This window comes from Oryzias latipes, chromosome 3 (assembly GCF_053564925.1).
Source record: "Oryzias latipes strain Hd-rR chromosome 3, Olatipes_Hd-rR_3.1".
NCBI lineage: Eukaryota > Metazoa > Chordata > Actinopteri > Beloniformes > Adrianichthyidae > Oryzias > Oryzias latipes.
Window position 1 is genome coordinate 18447147 of NC_136239.1, and position 21836 is coordinate 18468982.

General features: G+C 38.7%; 1 long non-coding RNA gene across 2 annotated transcripts in view; it reads right to left on the reverse strand.

Annotated features, from left to right (window-relative positions):
- Positions 1–11581: 11581 nt before the first annotated feature.
- The window catches only part of LOC105356948 (uncharacterized), a 28993-nt gene continuing 18738 nt past the window's right edge, over positions 11582–21836 (reverse strand). Inside the window, exons 3-4 of one of the 2 annotated variants that reach the window (XR_013654836.1) lie at positions 15940–16137; positions 11582–11719 (exon numbers count right to left, since the gene is read on the reverse strand). This is a non-coding gene — a long non-coding RNA (uncharacterized LOC105356948). Of the gene's footprint in view, positions 11720–15471; positions 16138–21836 lie in introns of those variants that run through there. The other variant, XR_910992.4, reaches the window with a different exon arrangement.

Sequence of the window (21836 nt, forward strand, 5' to 3'; positions counted from 1 at the left end):
TTTGTTTTGCCTGTTAAGTAGATAATTTTAGTTGTCTTTGTTTTTTGAAGGTTTATTTGACGGCCAGCAACCATCTATTTCTAAACATCTTTGTGCTTGGCTGGAAAAAGGGTGAGGGGTTCATCATTCCTTTACAACATCACTCCACATTAGTCTTAAATAATGGGGGACAAATAACCCAATCAGTGTCCTCCGTTTCATTGTTTCATGCCCCCCCTAAGTGCCTGTCAGACTTGCTGAGATAATTGTGAGAAATCAGATTTGCTCCAGTAAAATATCAGTTCATCCCACAGATATTTTCCTACTGTGCCGGGCCAAAAATCCCCTTTCCTCATCCCTCTGTCTGTCAACATTTGGATGTTAAATGCCCCCTACTGGCATGTCGTTTACCTGCTGTGGTGCAGGCACACTCCGAAGCAAGAATTTTGAGAGAGGAAGCTGCTACAGTTTGTCCTGCTTAGCTGTGAGGGTTTCATATTTCATGTGTTATGACAAATTCCACATTTATTGACAACTTGAGGCAAAAAAAAAAAAGTCAAAATTTGGGGCTGCAGTAGTTCATTCATGTATCTGTGAGTTAGGCCACCTCTTGTGTCTCTGTGGGTAAAAAATGATAATGTGCTCTGCATAAGCTTTGGGATAACAAGTTTACAGTCACTGTCATCCATTATTTTAATTTTCTTTTTCTGATTTGTGTCAAGGAGACAAATGACTTAGAAATTTGGAAAGAGTAGCTGCAATACTGAGGTTTTTATTTTTCCATTTCTCATGTGTATTCAACATTTTCAGATGAACTGATGGTTAAAAAAAAGAAAAAGGGGACTTTGAAATACTCATGTGTCTCTTTGGATATTTGTCAGTTCCTTTTTTTGAACCCAGCATGCAGAAGTCGGTCAAATACGAACACAAGGGTAATGCATATTATGATAATTGGTTATTTATTCACATTCATTTAAATAATAATGCCTTTTCACAACAAAAAACATGATTATTTTTCAGTTAATATAAATTAATGCTTTTTTGGGGCAAAATTCTCCCTTAAAAACAGTCTAATATAAAACAAGAGTTCTTTGGGTGTTTATTAGTTTAAGTTAAAGACATGAGGGAGCTTTTCTGTTGATCAGAAATGAGCCCTGACCCCTCCCAATGCTCCATGCTTACACTTCTTGCCCCTATTGCTACAATACCAGCACTCTGTGAAGCTATTAATATTTCATGCGATCATGGGCCCTCCATAAGCAAATTTCAATTCCTGGCAAGTTGAGCTGAAGCATGATTAATTTAGTATTTGTACCCTGAAAACCCTTTAAACAACACAAAGCCCCCAGCCACAAGGCAATGCACAGTTTGAAACAAAACTAGCAACCTCTAAATCATAATCAGCAAACAGTCACTCAGGAATATTTGTGTTTAGGAACATGTTTTCTCTGAAAAGGCCTGCGGCAGGTGTGGAATCAGTGTATACGCAGGGCTAATGGCTACAGCTGGAACGTGTCGGCGCAGAAGTTATTTTCTCTGGTTTTCAGTTTGTTTGAAAATACTGCTGTTGATGCATCTTTTTCTTAAGTATAAAAAGCATTTTGTTTATTAATCAGAACGAACAATACAAATTATGGAGCAAAACCACACTTTTGTTTGACTTTACTGCAAAGGCCCACATGATGATGCTATTACCTGTGTGCCAAAGATGATTTTTTTTTGCATGTTCCTGCAAGCTGCAATCCTGTAAACCTAAATAGATAAATAAATAAAAGAAGCTACAAGACCAGGAGGAGACATAATAGAGTAAAGGTCCAGACTATGCAGAAGGCATCCATAAACATGAACACTCAAAACTGTATTTTCCAAAATGGATTATAATTGATTTATTTCACTTTGAAACAATTATATTGGTCGATTTGATTTGATTCCATTAACAACTTGCTTCAGACATTAATTTGGAAGGATCACAGGAATATAAATCTGTTAATAAATTAAATCGATCAATCGTTACACCATACACTTAATCGTGTTCTTCTAAGCAAATGTCAGTAACTCACAGAAACATACAGTTATTGTTTGCATTACAAAAAACAAATTTATTTGTGTGGCATGTTTAGGGTACTTCTAAGTGCCTTACAGGAAAAAAAAAAGTATAAAAGTATATAGACTGAAATCACGATAAGTACTAATCACAAGTTTAACAGTAAAATCACAGATAAAGTAAAAAAAACATAGTAAAATCTTAAATTATAAATTAAAATGATTTATAAACAAAAATTAAAGACATCCAGTTGTCACACTAAAGAACATATTTTAGTCCAAACTTAAACATGGTCAGAGTGGAAGCTTGTCTAACATCAGCAGGAAGACTGTTTCAGATTGTAGCTTGATGACACTGAAATGCTGCTTCATTGTGTTTAGTCCCGTTTCTGCTTGGGCACCAGCAGAAGGCCTGCTCCTTCCTGAGGTGGCTCCTATGGGACCAACATGTCAGAGATGTATGTTGGTGCCAAGACATGGAGAGTTTTTCACCCAGGAAGAGCTTTTTAAAGCACATTCTATGAGCACCAGAAAGCTGACAGTAAAATCCCCCTGATGTCTTAGATTTAGTGTGACTTTAGTGATGATAGTCCGGAAACACAAAAACATTCCTGTTCAAAAATAATTCTTGCTCAGCTAACCAAAAACTGTTTTTTGTTACTTTAGTCCAAGATTTTTGTAATATAGTTAAAATGTCATGAGTGACTGAAGCAAAAGTTGAAGTCCTTGGTACTCTGCTTTTTAATGACTGTGTTAAATGCTCTATGAATATTCTCCCTTCACTCCAGTGGAGAAAAAGATTGGAGGAAATCAGCCTTTTTTTTGCTGCAAAGTATTCAAAGGTTAAATTCATATTTGCCTTTCTTTTTTTCAGTTGGGGAGCTGACTGCTTCACAGAGGCAGTCTTAGTGAGTCAAATGGTTATTATCTAGAACAACCAAAGACATTCCAAATGTCAAAGCAGTTTCAGCAGAGTGTTGCTGTGAAACCTGAGTTTGCTAAATCCAACATTTTCTTTTTTTTTTTTTTTTTGCATGACATTGCGTTATCGATGTTTCAGTTTCTGTGATTAGAAACCTTTATTGACAAAGCAAATGCAAAGTGACACCTTGTAAAAATAGTGCAGTGTCAGGGAGGTGGTTTAGGTTTTCTAAAAATGAGACAACTAAACTCTAAACTGATTAATTTCAAAGGCACACTGGGTAATTGTTGTTTTGTAATTATTTTAGCATAAATTTCATAACATTGAGTGACTTTAGACTGAACAATAAGTTAGAATACTAACTATTTGTGCAGAAATGCAGATTTAGACAAAAAAGGGGTTTACTTCATTGTGTACTAGGAGGAGTCTACTTAAAAGGAGGACCACACATATGGCACTTATTTGTTAAATGGTTTAGAAAATCAAACAGGAAAATAAATTAAAAAATGCAGCGGAGAAGAAAAAATGGGTTCAGAAAAGCTGATTACCTTTTAAAGTTTATTAAAAGAAAAATTATTTTTTAAATTTACATTCAGAGATCGCTGGATTCAGTTCTACTTTTGGAAAAATGCTTATATAATTTACTGTATCTATTTATAATATAATATAATATAATATTGAATAATTAAAGCCTTTTTTAAACATCCTTGTCCTTTGAATGCTTAACCTCTCTTGTCACACTTAAATTTCAACTAAGAAGGGGAAAAAATAATCATTTACAGTAAATCAGGTTCAACAACAAAATATGGGATCATTTTAAGATTGGTTTTATTTATAGAAGGAAAATAACTTCCAGACCAATAATAACAGCTGCTCAGACTTTTATTTTGTAAAACATATTCATTCAAGCCAAATGCATGTCAGAGCTGGCATAGATAACCGTGTAAAAACATATGTGCTGTTCTGATTTGTTCTTTGCACGACTGTTTTGAAGGATATCTCTGCCTGTCAATTCACAAGCTGCACTGTAGTTGGACCAAGAGTCCAACTTCTGTCCAAATCAAATATTTGGACAGCCCAGATTGTCCCACCCAGCAGCGTCGTCTTCTGCCATTGATTTGCAGTGATTTGCGACATGTATCTGATGCCTCGTGACAGGTTGTAACTAAGGTTAAAGATGGCAATTTAATTATGGGTCAGAGGTCACATTAAAGATTGACCTTTGACCCACTACTGGAAGACTTTGCTGATTAGTGATAACCTTGTGTTATTGTTTCAACCGCTTAACATTAAAGAACATTTTTGAACATTCCAGAACAACAACCGATGCAGTCAGGAGATCCTCTGAGGTTTTTAGGATGATCATAGAAGACAGTAGTCTCTATATTAGTTGAATAAAGAGAAAGTTGCTTAAATATGTGATGTATATGATGACATTTTCTGAAAGTGTCTGTTTACTACTTGTTTTTTAAAGTCCAAGCCACTTTATCTGCTTCACAGTCATGTCTAACTCTTCTTCAACGTCCTAGAAATAAATCTGACAAACTTATAGGATCATTTAAACCTTATTTTACTTTGACTGGGAAAAAATACTGTTATTGTAAAATGTGATGGGCTTCCACTATTGTTTTTCTAATTTTTGTTTATGATTTTCAACTCACTAGCAAAAAAACATACCAGGCTGTGTACTTTAGATAGACTACTTCTATTAAATATCCTCTTTGAACTATTATAATTCTTAATATTATCTCAAATAAATGATTTGTTTCTGAAGCTGTCATCGAGTGAAGACTTGGATTGTTGTGTCACTTGGTCCCTGGTTGCAAATGCCATTTAACATTTCTGTTGTCAGCCATGTATGCAAATGATAGGGCAATTGTAGATATACAAATATGTACCCACAGTCCAAGCCGCCTAATGGCCTACCTCCCTCTGGCAAGCTCAATGGCTCATTTAGATATCTGCTCGGTTTATTATGTGAATAAGTCACGGCCGGCTTGTTACTACCCTCCAGGTTCCTGTTTCTGCCGTGCAGCTGAGATGTGTGGTGCTCAATTAGGCTGCCTGCCTGGCAGAGTTAACCCTTTGCGCCGGATAAGCTGTTTTCTGCTTTTGTTCCTCAGTCAGACGAAGGTGTGTGCGCACACAGGGGGGATCAAAAGATCAATTCTAATACAGTGCTACCAGGCTGACCTCTCAGATGTAATAAAGGCGCCATCGTTCACCCTTGGGTCCTATTCAGAGCCTTCCACCCCATGAACAAACCTGGTATCTTTAAATTAGCCGACTTGCTTGCCCTGCAGGTAATTGCATTAGTTTATCAATGTTGGACACTATTTATTACTTCCTCCAGCAGCAGCAGAATCCCAGTGTTAATGTCTTCTGTGAGGGAAAAAGTCTGTATTTGTGTTCGGGTGTCTGTTCCTGTGAGAATATTTGCAAATAAAGCAAACACAACTAAGCAGTGAAATGACAGATTTATTGCCACTGGTAAAGTTTATACACACAGGTATGGCTTTACATATAACTTGACATTCATGTGCAACATGCAGCTTTTTTTTATTTTTTATTTGTGACCTTGCTGTTGCCTTTCAGGGCAGAAAGGAGTTCCTTCTTCTTCCTTTGTGGATTTGTTTCTCCTTCATTTTAATCATGGCTCGATCACCTGTTTTAAAACTTTATATGACAGCAGACCTATTTGCCATAATTGGTGCTTAAATCAAATTGTCCTTCATTAAACTAAAACAATATTACTGTCTGTTCTTTTCAATGGAGTTCTGTGGCCAGAGGCTGCTGTGCATGTCCCTCACATCTGTATAAATTACAGCTGTCTGAAGTTATAAACAGTCCCTCCTCTTCTTCCTTGTATCATTATTTCTTGGCCCTCAGATGGATTATGGCCTACTGTGCAACATGTAGATGAGTGGCAGTCTTCTGATTGCCTCATGGCCATTAGGCGTTTGCATATTTACTGCCCATGAATCAGGGCGTGCAAAAAGCCTGCAGAATTGCAATCTGATCCTCCTCAGTTTTACACTTTCTCAGCCACTTTTACTCTTGATTTTTGTTCCTTCTTCCCTTCATTGTCTTTGCCTCCCACTCCTCCTTCCTTGTCCGTGTTTCCTCATGCCTTGATCCCTCTCTTTGCATCCCAGTTGCTTAATTAAAGAATGCATTATTAATACAGCTCTTTGTCCATCTTTCTTCCCTTTTCATATGACTGCTACATTAAGAATAAATTGTTTCGCTGTAATTTCCTTTTAATGTTATGGTTTTAATCAGTGTTTCTGGGCTGCACAGGCGAAGGGGAACAGAAAAAGTGGGAGTGGAGCTTGAATCATCCGCCTCTACTGTAGCTCAATGTTTGATGTGGGGCAAAAACACTTCCGGCCCCATAATTAGGGCCCGATCACATAGTGCAATGACCCTATTGTTTTTACAAAGTTTATTATTATTATTATTATTTTTCTTCTGCCGAAAGGTCTTTTCGAGGCCTGTAGCAAACTCACCAAATTTTGCACACACATCAGAAGTCGTGAAAAATTTTGTATTTTATAGGAAACACGTCTTGGCCTCACTGTGTGTGCCGATGCGCTCACACCTGCCTGCTGCCATTCCTGAGCAAGCTCTGCACTGGTGGCACCCATATCCCACTGCTGAAGCCCCTTTAGGGGGTAATCCTGGCACTTGCTGGACTTTCTTGGACTCCCTTAAGCCTTCTTGACAAGAATCAAACCGTTTTCCTTGAAGTTCTTGATGATCCTATAAATTGTTGATTTAGGTGCAAACTTAGTGGTCACAATATCATCACCTGTGAAGCCGTTTTTATGCACTGCAATGAGGGCTGCATGCGTTTCTTTGCAGGTCGCCATGGTTAACAATGGGAGAACAATGATTTCAAACAACACCCTCCTTTTAACATGTCAAGTCTGCCATCCTAAACCAATCAGCCTGACACAATGATCTCCAGCCTTGTGCTCGTCAACATTCTCACCTGAGTTAACAAGACGATTACTGAAATGATCTCTGAAGGTCCAATGACAGCAACAATAAAATGCCGTGGAAAGTTTTTTTGAAATTAAGTTAATTTTCATGGCAAAGAAGAAGAATGCAGTTCATCTGATCACTCTTCAAAACATTCGGGAGTATATGCAAATTGCTATTAAAAAAACTTAAGCAGCAACCTTTCCAAATTTCCAATTTTTATGTAGTCCTCAAAACTTTTGGCCACGACTATGAGCTGTATCATTGATCATGCCTACAGCGCCCCCTTTAGGTAAAATGGGAATTCAGACTATAATTTGGAAATTGTGTAGAAAAATGACTGCAACTGCTTATTTTTTAACAACTCATACAACACTGCAGCTTTTTCTGTTCTTTTCCTCTGTAAGATACACAAATGGGATGCCACCACATTGAGCAAAAACAAATTAGAGCAATTTGTAATAGTTGGATGAAACCAGTGCTTATCAAATATCCATTTTACAACCCAGGCATCCATTTTCATAACTTACTGTATCCCTTTTGAGGTCACGGGGGTTGCCAGAACCTGTCCCAGTGACTGTAGGGCAAAGAAGGGGTTCACCCTGGACAGATCACCATCGTGTTGCAGAGGCACACATTCACTCATTTTGTACCCCTGCAACAGGGGCATTCACAAATGAGTGATTGTAGGGGCAATTTAGAGTCACCAGTTAACCTATAAAGCATGTTTTTGGATTGTGGGAGACCCCATAATGCAACTTTGAAGCTGATATAAAAAAAACTCTGCATCCCCATTTTGCCATGTTTGCAAGTCCATCTTTATTCTGCTCATCATAACTTCCTGTTTTCTGAGATTTCCCCTCCACCTCTTCATCAATACTATATTCTTCTAAAGAAAATTTACCAATTATATATTTTTTCATATAGTAGGAAAGGAGAAATACAATCAATCTAAGAATGCTAACATCTTGCAAACATTAAATAAAGGCAGGATCTTCTTTCCCTGCAGCAGAAAAAAATGGAATTTCCTTTTTGTATGTTTTAAAGCTCCATAACATTGTGTCAATATTACATTAAAACTGATAAGTTTAAACTCTACATAAGACAACACATTTTTAATTTCACATTCTTCCACAGACTGTGGATGTACAACTAAATGCTCAAAAAGCATAAACCTTGTGCAAACAGAAGTATCCAAGTTTTAATGACATGCTAAATAGGATCGATTTGAAAGCCAATCAGATTTCGTAGAGAACCTCTCCGTCCTATAGGTTTTACGTTTTCTGTCTCATGTCAAAATCACTTTCTTTTGGCCTCTCTATGTCTAATGAAATGGGGTTGATGTGTTTCCATTTATCAGACACAAAATGTTAGGCTCCACATTATTGATTATACAAAGCAAATCGTCTGGAAAGACACAATAAACTATGCAATTTAAACCCTAAATTCTTCACTGTCTGGTGACAGAGGAAGAGTGAGATTGTTAAAAGGCTGAATGAGAGTGGTGGTTAAAAATAGCAGTGGGGAAATATAATTGGACAGAAAGACAGCAGCTGTCAATAAGACCTGTGCCATTATCAGTTCAGAGCTTCTTCCATGTAAAAAGTGTGGTGATGGGATATGTACTCGTGCCTGGCTGTTGTTTGGTGGCACAGATGTTGCAGCTAAGTAATGGCGCGGCGGATTTCAGGGACAGATCCATTCCACACAGAGGGGGAGCGGGGACAAAGTGTGAGGGCCTTGTAATATTGTAAAACAGTGTTTAAATATTTTAATTTCATTTGTCAGAGGGGTCCCTCCCTTGAACTCCATTACTCTGACAACCATCCTTCATCAGCTGAATGAGTGCATTATTCATTAGCACTAATTATTTTCACATAATGTCTGCCCCGATATATTTAACCTCCACATTACACCCAGGATAATGGCCTTGTAAAATTGAATTGTGAGAAAGGAATGGAGTGGGAAACTCATTTAAAGAACATAAGATGGGAGAAAAAAAGAGTGAGGGAGGCTCAGGATGGATTTTTGAAGCAGCTGGGGTTGATGGGAGGTGGGTGGGTGTGGTGGGGGTGTAGGTTGACAGGAAAAGTGTTAAGCACTTTGGGACATGAAGCCCCAGAAGTGATGGGACATTTGTCCCTGTCTCATTTGCATGCTAAGAGAAGAGCCTGCTGGTTCTTTGTTGAACTGACGACATACCCGAAAGCACTCCGGGACAAAGATGCCTTCCAGTCAAAGTTCACATCAGCTCTCCCCTGACCTTCCCATTAATACTTGAAAAACATGACCCATAGAAGGAGGAACAGAAAGAAGGTAAAGGAATCTGGATTCTGCTCACTTTCCCAAACTCTGTCACTCATTTTCACCATTCCTCCTCCATTCATCGACAAACCAAACTACTTACAGAGCCGCGGTTACATGGGCAGAATATCTTGATCGGATCAATGGTCGGGTTACAATTCACCCGTGCACATGGGCACAGAAAGCCTTTTTTCCGATTAGAACAAACGTTCCCATGGCTCACACTTTCGTTCGGAATGAATAATTTGGGCATGCGCAGTAGTGTAAAATCACCCGGATGCGGAAATAGGTCCCGTTGTAAACAAACCGCTGCCCCAGACATTTATACAGCAGCTCGGTAACATACGAGACGATCTTCCAAACGTGCTTTTTATTAATGTTATGAATATTATGAAGTGCCTGTTTGCTCATCGTTATATTTAATCTGTGTGGTCAGTGCTTTTTGTGTAAGAATTAAGATGGACGAAAGCTTAGGACAGGCTAACACGGGCTAACATCATTAGCCTGATGGATGGACACAAAATCCACAACCGTGCGAGAAACGCAGCAATCTGCAGCTTTCTAAGGACTGAGCGACATTTATTTTCTGCTCTGAAAAGTTTACACAGACCGCCCCGAAAGCCACTCTGTGAGCTGGCGCCCCGAGCTCTGTTCGAACACGGGTCCTCCTGAGTCCTGCAGCCACTAACCCAGAGCGGCGGGACGGCTCGCAGTCTGAATTCTCCCACACATAACAAAACAACAAAACGCACACGTAACCCCCCCCGACACAAAATTATTAATCCAGCTGCTCTGCTCACTCGGGTGCCAGTGGACCGAGTGAGCGTCGGGGGGCACGAAGCGCTCCTCCTCCGAATCTCCCCGGTGAGGGGTGAAAGAGAGGGGAGAGCCAGCGGGGCGAGAGCGGAGCGGCGCTTTTCACGGGGCGTCCGCAGAGCGGCTGGTCGGTCCCGTATGAGCTCCAAAGCTTTCTCTCAGCGAAACACCGTCTATGCATGACGTAACCCAGAGCAGTAGTGACACACGATCGGAATGACTGTTTACATGCTCTACGATCAGATAAACGATTCGGTATAACCCACCTATCTCGATCGGAAAGAAATTCTGATCCGAATGAGTCTGATCGGGGCAGAGTATTCCGAACGGCGCGTTTACATGACGCATTTTCTTTCCGATCAGGCGTTCATTCCGATTACTTTTGCCCATGTAAACGCGGCTACTGATTGGATCCACCAATGCTAGTGATTCTCTGATGAGGGATCCTTGGGTTTTCTGTGAAATCATAAGAAACTGGTTGATGGCAAAAGCTAAACACATCACTTTAGTTGGTTTCTCTTACTTGATATCCGCCATCTTCTGGATGAGAGCAGTGATCAAAGGCAATACAGAGAGAAACAGACTACAACGTAAACGAGCAATACATATTTTCATGTCAAGTATCTTTGGTGAACCATATCATGCTGTTTCTATTCTTTGGAGAAAAGTTTATCCTTAGTTATGCCCTCACCGCATCACAAATAACAAACATCTTTCTTAAGTACATGTTTCTAAATGGTTTGCAGAATGCTCAAAAAGTGTTAAAGGACAACATTTACAGGATGCTGGTGATAGAAGGTTTACAGTCATTATGAGTATTTACTTTTCACAAAGATTTTAAAGCACAAGACACATTTTCAGTCTTAACTTGATGCAACAGAATGTGTATTTTTTACCAAGGAAAAACTGAGATGCCTGCTTTTTAGCTTTTTGGTTCATTGTTTACATTCATAAATGAGCTTTTTTAAGCACACACGGGGGAGGGGGTATGTTTTAAAATTCGAAAATATCAGAACAAAGTTGGATTTTGCTGAAACAACCCTTACGATTAGCTGGAAAGAAGTGGGTATAGAAACAGAATACATGGAAAACTATTGATGTACAGTACCACTGTAGTACACAATCAAGACAAAACAAGCAACCAAAATGGGAACAAAACTTCCCAATAAAAGAACAAAAATAGAAAGACTGGAACAATAAGTAGTCATTTAATATTACTCTAATAGTACATATCATTCTCCATCGTGTTCTTTATTTCTTGTGAAACTTAAATAATTTAAAGTACTTTTTGGAATCCACATATTAGTTCGTAGTTTACAAGAAAAATAAATGTTGCCTTATAGACGTTTGCCTACCGGTAAATGCTTACTTTTTCTGTATACTTCATACATCAACTACAATACTGTGCAATGAAAGCAGGAGTTCATGTAACTACAGAGATTAACTGTAAACAGTTAAATGGAGCATGTCCAGAGGACAGACAGTGAATATATTGATAGAAGGATGCTGAATCTTGAGCTGCCAGGCAAGATAGTTAGAAGAAGACCAAAGAGGAGGTTTATGGGTGCAATGAAGGAATACATGAAGGTGGCTGGTGTCGTAGTAGAGGATGAAGAAGACAGGGTTAGATGAATGAAGCTGATTTGCTCTGGTGACCCCTGAAGGTAAAAGCTGAAATGAAAAGAAGAAGAAGGTAATTGGAGCCCTTATAATGCAAATTTGATTGCAATAAAATAAAATATAAAATCAAGTAATTTATTTTTTTAAATCCAAAAATCAGAACATAATTTTGTTGTCTGTCCATCGTTTTTTTGACTACTGTCCCAGCAGTTTCTGCACTTCTCTCCACACTGCGTGTTGCTTGATGACGACAAGGAATTGCAACTCATTTCCTCTAGGAAAAAATATCACTCTCACACTTTTCTCTGTTACACCCAGAAGGCAGTGCTCTATATGTGTAAAGTATCTGTCTCTCTGACATTTAGATTTGCCTTTTAAAGATTACATTTGTCAAATCTGGCGTTTCTTCATATGTTTCCTACAGGCGACAAAATTATACTTATGCAACGCAGTAAGAGTATTCCTGTAAGTAATCTATCCAGGCTTAAGTTGTTTGTTTTTCCCAGGTGGTTTTTGTGTTGTGTCATGATATGTATTATAATTGTCTGATGAAGATTTATACATATGAACAGTGTAGCACACTGTGTACAAGTGTGCTTCATTAAAAGGTACAGTATGTGTAAATAATTTACATTCTTAACTCATTTCACTATAATAGGGGCAGGAAGGATGCCAAGACTCATCTGCAAAAAAAATCTTAATTTTTATCTCATCCATGTGCATGATTTATAACTGACACAAGTAAGGAATTGTGGCAGCTGCTTTATAGGTCTGGACGGCTGCTGATAGTTTTTGGTTGTGTGATTGAGGATTAATGGTGTACTGAGTGCAGTTACCCAGTAGACGTGCTCATCTTTGAATGACGCCTTTGAATCACGGAAGCTTTCCAATTACAGCACTCTGGTGACTTGCAATGAACCTTTATCCATTCTGCAAATGAGCATGCTATCCCTAAATAATTTCCCCCCACAATGATGGTATGCATTATGAAATATTCAGGACTCAATTTTCCAGCTCTATCAGTCTTTGGAAAGATCCATAATTACATGATAATCTACAATGTAATTCATTTTTGGATACTTTAGGAAGCTGTGGTTTCTCTGTGGTAAAATGTCTGATATGTTGTGGATTTAGTATGAAGTTGCCTCGTGTTTCTTTTTGTCCGTTCGTTTTGAAATTTAAGTTTTCCTGTAATGTAGTGGTAAATTAAGGTTTCACAGATCCATTCAGGGTCACTTGGAAAACTTGAACTTATTGTGGGTCAGACTCACTAGCTAGCAGTGGAAAAATTAGCCAATAGACTGATCGTGGATTAGTTAACAACTAAGACGTAAACCCTTGTTCTTTTGTAGGCTTGTGTAAACCTATAACACATTCATTTAAGATATATATGAATAATGCTGTGGAAATGTGGTCCATAGGTGCGGAGTTAAAGTTAGTTTAATGTGTAGAATAACTCTGTGCTTACATGAGGCATGAAAACAATATAGTGGCATTTCAAAGGTGAGCAGAATGGGTTTGTTGGGAATGAAAACGATGCACTTTTGGCCACCAGTGCAGCCGCTCATCTGTGCAGGCCTACAGTGGTCCACAATGCATTATCGAAACAAGATTTTACAATGAACTGTTTTGCCATCAAGAGTGAATGTGGGTCTAACATTCTTCTGCAACTGCAGCAATATAGTCAGGTTAGAACGTATAGCATAGTTTACACTGCAGCATCTCATTGTAAAATACTTGAGAATGTGAGCCATAAAAAAAATATAATTTTAGCCCCTGGCTTTAAATTCCATGGAGTTAAAGGGTGTTGTTGACATTCCTCTGTATTGCATTATGAGAAATCAACCCTGCAACCTCTACGAGTGTCATTGCAGTTGTCCGTCATTGTGACAGAATACCTAGAAAGATTACGGTAATGGCCTGCGTTTGAAAATGTGAAGCTGAAGTGATAACAAAACCAAACTCAAAGGCCACAGCTGTCACTGCAGAGGGAGACAGAAGGCAGGGCAGAGAGTGAGAGGCAGCAGGAGTTCAAGCAGCTACTGCATGCTTTGATCCTGGCTAATTTTCATTGTTACACAGTTTTTTTCAGCTTACAGCTTGGAATTGCTTTGAATGTGGACAAGGGTTTCACATGTTACCAATATTTAAACCATCATTCATTCTTCTACTAAACCTGTTTTGTCTCTTTTGGGGTCTCAAGGCTGCTGGAGGATGTCCCCTGCCATTCGTGGGCGAAGGCAGGGGACATCCTGAACAGGTCGCCAGTCTGTCGCAGGGCCACAAATCACACATCCATGCACTCTCCCGTTCACACCTAGGAACAATTTAGAGTAACCATTGAACCTATGAAGCATATTTTTGGACGGTGGGAGAAAACCCACGCATGGGGAGAACATGAAAATTCCACACAGAAAGGTTCCCGGTTAATGTTCTGTTTTAGGTACACCAGCCAGGACTTGAACTGGGGGCCTTCTTGCTTATGTTTAAACCTGATATACTGTAACTAACGGTAAAACCTTTGTTTAAAAAATTCCCAAATCAATTCTTTCCTTCAGGATTTACCAAAGACCAGATAAGCCCTGAGGGAAACAATTCAAAACAAATTAAATTTTATCCATGCAAGGCTATAGGTTGTCTTCTATTAATAACAAAATATAGTATAATGTTAGGAGAAAACATTCAAAGAAGCCTTGCTTCCTGCTCTCTAGATTGCTTTCATCTTACTACAGAGGACTCAGATGTTGATAGCTTTCTTACTTTTTTCTAGTTTGGTCTGCTTTCATACATACACCTTACCTCTACAAGTTATTAATTGGGCTCTCTGCCATTTACTGCCTTCTTGTTCACTTCTGCACTCCCAGTCTTTAACCAAGAATCGCGCTTTCAAGAGTACCAGGTTTGCTTGTTTGATGTGCACTTCAGTTCTGGAGTCCAGGTGAGCTTTCACACTTGCTGAACAAATCATTTGAAATATTTAAGGAAATGAATCCAGGTGCGGAACGAACCTGCCAGTGTAAATATAAGCACATTCAGATAGCTAACCATCAGCCAGTTTTAAACATAGTAGAAGAGGCTGTGATTTCAATTAACTTCCTTCATGTAAAAACCTACGACAAACAGGTCAAGTGATAGACCATTACAACAAAGGTGACATGTTGCAAGTGTGCTGATGAGCTCAAAGACATTATGCCAGTGAAGCAGAATTTTCACATCTTTAGATGTCATACTGTGTTATTGTCTGGAGGTCTGGAGTTTAGTATTGTTGTACAGTAATTCAACCCCAACATCGGCTTTTACATTTTTGGCAAAATGAAATATTTGGGAGGTGCCAATGATGAGATTTGCAGATAGTATGCAATAATTGCTCCTGGCAGCTAATTAATTAATGTTTGTATACATCTGGATTATTAACTATGGTAGATGAAGACTGTATCTAAAACGTGGAACAAAAACAATCATAAATATGTCATTTTTTGACCTTCTTTGTTGGATTGTGTTTGTAGAGCTTACTTTTGCGCTAACTCAAGTCACACCTTTGTTGTGACCGGTTTGCTCTAAACAAAATAAGTCACCTTTCTACAAAATAAAGGCCTTTTTTGCTATTGTTATCAAGATGTTCCTCATTTTCTTCACATCATTTTGTGATAAATTCCCACCTACAAAGTATTTCCGAAGACTCTGCCCAAGGAGGTGTAATTTAAATGATATCAGTCACTGTGCTGCTGCCAGAATAAGAAATATGTCCACGCTAATATCTCATCTGACAACCAGTGCAGAAAAGACTTGAATAACAAAAGTGCAATAATTCAACCAATGTTATTATCAGCCTAATTATAGCATGAAAGTCTGTTCAACTCTACTTTAGTTCAAACGATAAAAGCAAAATGATCAGTCATTTTACATCTGATTAAAATGCTTCACTATTGCTCACATAAGGATGTTAAAAATATATATATATAAAAAATAGAAAACGTCAGCTGAACATTTTTTCTCCCTCCTGGTCTCATTTTAACGTCACGCGTGAATATTAAACTTTTCCAAACAGTCCAAGCTAGCCACAAACTGAGAGTCATCCCGTTTGCCAGACATATTATAATTACACTGCTATAACACATTTAATGAGAGCAATCAGCCCTGAACGTTTTGCCTCCGAGGAAGCTGAGGTCCAAGTCAGTCACAGAGCTCCTTCTTGGTCATTCTCTATTAATTTACAGAGTGTGTTCTCCGAGTGTCAGGGTCTTGGCAGAGTTGCTCCCCAATGACTTTACCTCCAGGTCTGCTGCACAAAGAGGTCCCTAATTAGATTCTCATGTGATTTTAATTGACTCCTAGTATTTGGTCCTGCAAGAGAGCACAGGATGATACAGTTCAGGAACCATGAACACAGGGAGGTGGGTCCAGCCTGTTCCTGTGTGGTGAAGCGTTTTGTGGGTGTCTTCATTCTTGCTGCCTGAGCTTCCTGAATGCTGTAGAGTGAACAGAAGAAAAGATAGACTGTAACTCATTGTCATCTATTAGATATATTTCATTGAACTTATTCTACATCTGTATTTTCTTTCTCAAAACAGGATAGCAGATTAAAAAAAAAAAAAACAACTCAAACAGTATATTTTTCATTTCCCCCCTAGTTTTACTCAAAACAACAAGGCACAGAAATGTGAGACAGTTAGCTCTCTTTAGCCAGAACATTTTATGTTCATAAAAGTAACAAAACCCTGACAAATAATAGGTTTCTGAAAAATAGATAATGCATTTTTTATGAACTTCTTTAGCAAAAGGTTTGTCTAAAAAAGCTCATATGAGTCATGAAGCTCAGGTTCTATATAAGTCGATGATTTTCCTGTTATTTTTCAACTCCACAAAATAATATTTTATTTGTTTCCAAGATATTTCAAAATAAAAAAACATCAAAGTCTCTTTTGCTTACGTTGCATCTTCTTTAGGATTTCAAATCCTGAAATCTGTGAATGGACAGCATCTCCTTATCTAGAACCCTGTTTAATAGTGAGCTTTTATAATGAGAACCAATATTTGGACCAATCTCACAATACAGGCTGAGATGAATGTGACCCCTGTGGTCAGGCCTTACCCTAAAATCCACCAGGACACATAAAGCAGTAGCACATGCCCCGTTAAAGGGCTGCTGTGTGGCATAAATCCGTCAGGGTGTTTCATAATTGTCCAATTTGCATGACCTCGACACAAAGGAGATCGCAGAGGTTGGGTTGTGTGTTTTTGGGGACAAAGCAAACCCATTTCGATCGTTTTGATGAGAGGACGCTCTGAAATGTCAGCGTAAACGGAGAAAAGACTTCACTGTCCACCAGAAATATGGAAAGACATTTAAAAGTTAGTTAAGAAGGTGGAGAAAAGAAAGGAGAACGACTGCCGATGGGAAAAGGCAAGATGAAGAGGCTGGAGAGATGGGAGTCAGGGTAGCTTTATCTGGTGGGCAGGGGGACGGTGGCGGCAGGATCTGTCTCTGTTAGTGAGAACATGGCCCCTTTATTAAAGCCATTTATCACTGGCTGAATATTCTCCCTTTAATAGACTATGTCGTTAATTACCCAACTTTGTCAGATAGAAAGTCACGGCTCTCCTCGTTCCTTGCAGACAGGCCCCCTTTCCTTCTCTTTGTCTAAAAAATGCACACACACACACGTTTTAACGTGTTCACATGGTTCAACCTTTTATCGAGTGACGGAACTCATTTTCACAGATACAGGCTGGACAAAGAGTCTGAGCACTAAACTGCTTACATTTAGGAGTCAGTTACAGTTAACATAATGTAGCTTTTATCTCTTCTTTGTGTTTGCATGTGTTTCTGTGGGTTTTAAGACCCACTCTAATAAAAATTGTGTTTTGGTGTTTTCCCCATGTTTTTGTTTTCCTCAATATGGACATCTATTAAAGAATTTAAGATATATTATATATGTAAGAGTATTTCTTTATTCGAATAGTAGTAAATCAGGATCAGATGAAAAAGTGTCATTTGGAAAAGCTTACATATGTGGCATAGAAAACTGAAATGGGTGGGCCACAAACTCCCTGCTCTGTTCCATAACGGTGCATCCACTGGTAGACAAATAGATCCATGTATGCCTTTTTTTCTTCATCTGAGCTGCCATCAGGCTCAAAAATACATGATTAAATAGCTACAATATTGGTCGCCATTTTCTTTTCACCGCTAATTGTTGAGTTGTAGGGGTGTAGGCTAGTTGGAGAGAGTGTAAACAAAGGGATGATGGGATATCAGAGCAGAGTTACTTCCCAGGCAGTCCCGCCTACAGCTCTGTAGTCAGTTTTTGAAATACTGCTTAGCAGAAACTATGTCCCAGAAAACGACACAGATATTTATATTTTCTCTAAATATGGCATAATAATAATTAAAATATGTGTTCACACATGTTGTTTTTTTTTGTTCTTGCATCTTTTTTCAGCTGAGGCCTCTTGTTTTCTTCTTCCTTTTTTATAGGGGGTGTGGTGTGTGGTTGGAGTATTTGGGCGTGTATGTCTGTCTTTGTCAGGTGCTTCTGGTATGTCTGCGTTATAATGTCAAATTGTTCAATCTTGTTGTTTTGTTATTACGAGTGTTGTTGAATGGAGGTTTGGATTTTTATAAGCATAAGCTTCTTGCATTCCCCTTTCAAATCATATTTTCAAAGTCATGTGTAGACTTATTTTTTCATTTAATGGACATTTGGATTTGATTTGAAATAAATCTTGTACTACCACTTAAAAGACCACTTATGCATGATTACTGGTTTTAATCTGTTCAATAACTTGCATTTTGCCTTAGTCAATGAGTTAATTAATGAAAACAAACTTAGTCTATTAGCCTTAACAGAAACTTGGCTCCAACAGGATGACTATGTTAGAATGAATGAAATAACACCCCCCCCCCCCCACTTATGCTAACTATCAGAAATCCAGGATTTCAGGGAAAGGAGGTGGTTTGGCGGTAATATCACAGTCTAGATTACTTCTCAGCCCTAAAGTAAAGCATGTTTATACCTCATTTTGAAGCGTCATCTTGTCTATAAATCACCCAAACAGGAAGAATCAAAAACCTGCTTTATTTGTAATTATTTGTCCAACCCCCCCCCCCCCCCCCCCCCCCGGCCCGTATTCCACGGGTTTTCCGACTTCCTATCGACTATTGTCTTAGATTCTGATCAAACTATAATAATATGGGATTATAGAAAACTATAATAATATGGGATCATGTTGGTATGTTGGTTTCACCCAAAATGTAAATTAACCCACTCACTGTCATAAGCACACCCTAGACCTTGTTTTATCCCATGGTATAGATATTGGCCAGCTGAGTGTCTTTCCTCATAACCCCATCATTTCTGATTACCTTCCAGTTTACATTAGTAAACTAGTCAATAAGAAACCGCTTAGAAGAACCTTATCTGATCGTTCTGTGTCTGAGTTTAAACTCACAGTTCAACCAGTACTTAGTGACATTCTGAGCATATACTCTGATACCAGCTCCCATAGCATCATTCCCAGTATAAATGACCAATTTGTTAATGATGCCTTACAAGCCCTTAAGAATACAGTCGATATTGTTGCCCCCCTGAATCCTAAGTTTTTTAGACAAAACCGAGTAGCACCGTGGTTTAACACTGAAACACGTTCTCTTAAACAAGTTACCCGTAAGTTGGAAAGAGAAAACCGTTGCTCCGGTTCAGAGTAGTCTCTGACTACCTGGAATTATAGCCTATTTAATTATAAAAAAGCTCTGTGTAGAGCTAAAACTCAGTACTATTCAACCTTAATATCAGAGAATGGAAATAATCCAAGATTTCTTTTTAGTAATTGCTAGATTAACTCCCAGAGCTCAGTAGAACCACATATTCCTGTTTCTCTTAGCTCTGATGATTTTCTTACATTTTTCGATAGTAAAATCTCAAATATTAGACATAAGTTGAATCTAGTTATTCCTACTATCAGCCCAGAGCAGGCTGAAGTGGTAGAAATGGAGGCATCCATAGAAACCTCTGTAACATTAGACTGCTTCACTGCTGTGGATCAAGCGGAAATAACATCAGTCATTACGTCCTCCAAATCCTCAACTTGTCTGTTAGACCCAATTCCCACTAGACTTTTTAAAGAAACTTTTCCCCTAATTAATGATTCCATATTAACAATAATAAATACCTCTCTGGAAACGGGTTACGTGCCACAGTCTTTTAAATATACAGTTCTTAAACCTCTTCTGAAAAAGCCCAGTTTAGAGCCTAGAAATCTGGCCAACTATAGACCAATATCAAACCTCCCCTTTATTTCAAAAATCCTAGAAAGAGTTGTAGTTAAGCAGCTTTACCGCCACCTACAGGACAATAGCCACTTTGAAGAATTTCAGGCGGGGCTAAGACCTCACCACAGTACGGAAACTGCACTAGTTAGAGTCTCTAATGACTTGTTACTGGCCTCAAAAAGGGACTACTCTCTCTTCTGGTCCTGTTAGACCTCAGTGCAGTCTTTGACATGATTGACCACAGTATTCTACTCCATAGATTAGAGCAGGGGTGTCAAACTCATTTTCACCGAGGGCCACATCAGCATAGCGGCTCTCCTCAAAGGGCCAGATATAACTTGTATATATAACAAGTAAATGTAATGAAAAATAAATGTAACTGCTCCTTAATGTTAAATAACTCATTATTTATTTACTATAACTTTTTAAAGTGACAATAAAAGTTGCATAGAAAACATATGTTTGTCTAGCGTAAATCCTTTTAAATTTGATTCTGTCAGGTTAGGTTATTTTGATAGCGTCTAAGTTCTGACGTATAGTTGCCCAATCCGATATTTCAAGTCTGATTCCCCTCATCAATTTTTATTTTTAATATAAAAAATTAAAAACTTTTATGCTCTCGCGGGCCACATAAAATGACATGGAGGGCCACATTTGGCCCCCGGGCCTTGAGTTTGACACATGTGGATCAGAGCATGACGTAGGGATTAGAGGATCTGCCCTCCAGTGGGTTGAATCCTATTTATCCGATAGGTACCAGTTTGTTAATGTAAATGGACAGTCCTCTCAGTGCACTCCAGTTAACTATGGAGTCCCACAGGGCTCAGTTTTAGGACCCATCCTGATTATGATCTACATGCTTCCCTTAGGAAACATAAGCAGGAAACACAGCATTAGTTTTCATTGTTATGCTGACAATACGCCGTTGTATTTATCCATTAAACCTGACCAGAATGACAATATAGAGAAACTGAATGCCTGCATCAGAGACATCAAGACCTGGATGACAATTAGTTACCTCCTCCTGAACCCAGAAAAACCTGAGGTCATTATACTAGGTCCCAAAAACCTCAGAGATGCTCTGTCTGATCAGATAGTCTCCCTGGATGGCGTAAGTATAGCCCCCAATTCCACAGTTAGAAACCTAGGGGTTTTATTTGACCAGGATTGATCATTTAAGGCTCACATATCTCAGGCGTGTAGAACTGCCTTTTTTCACCTGCGGAATATAGTTAAGATCAGAAATATACTTTCTAAGAGTGATGCTGGAAAATTCATCCATGCATTTGTTACGTCTAGACTGGATTAATGTAACTCTTTGTTAGCAACGTGTCCTAAGAGTTCCTTAAGAAGTCTCCAGCTTGTTCAGAATGCAGCAGCTAGATTGTTAGCAGGAACAAGCAGAAGACCTCAGTGCTTTACCACCCAAATAGAACACTTTGCTCCGTAAATGCAGGAATGCTTGTGGTTCCTAGAATTGGTATAAATACAGTTGGAAGTGGAGCATTTAGCCACCAAGCTCCTGTTTTATGGAATAAAGTCCCAGCTCATGTAAGAGAGGCCGACACGGTTTCTACATTCAAAGTTAGACTTAAAACATTCCTCTTTGGACAGGATTATTGTCAGACTAGCTAGTATTCAGAGATTATTTAACTTAATGTTAATGTGTTTAAATTAAACTTAATAACAATCAAAATTAGTTGTCATTAGGCTGCTAGTAATTTTGAAGCTGGAGTAGCTATGGTGCACTGGGGTTCTGTCCTCTGTCTCTAGAATTCTACCCTCCTTCTCTGCTCTATTCTTGATCATTATTCATCATTTAGTTCCCTCTGTTTGGTGCAGTGCGATTCATGTACTCTCCTGAGAGTACTCCCCTCCTGGGGAGTGGGAGTTCTT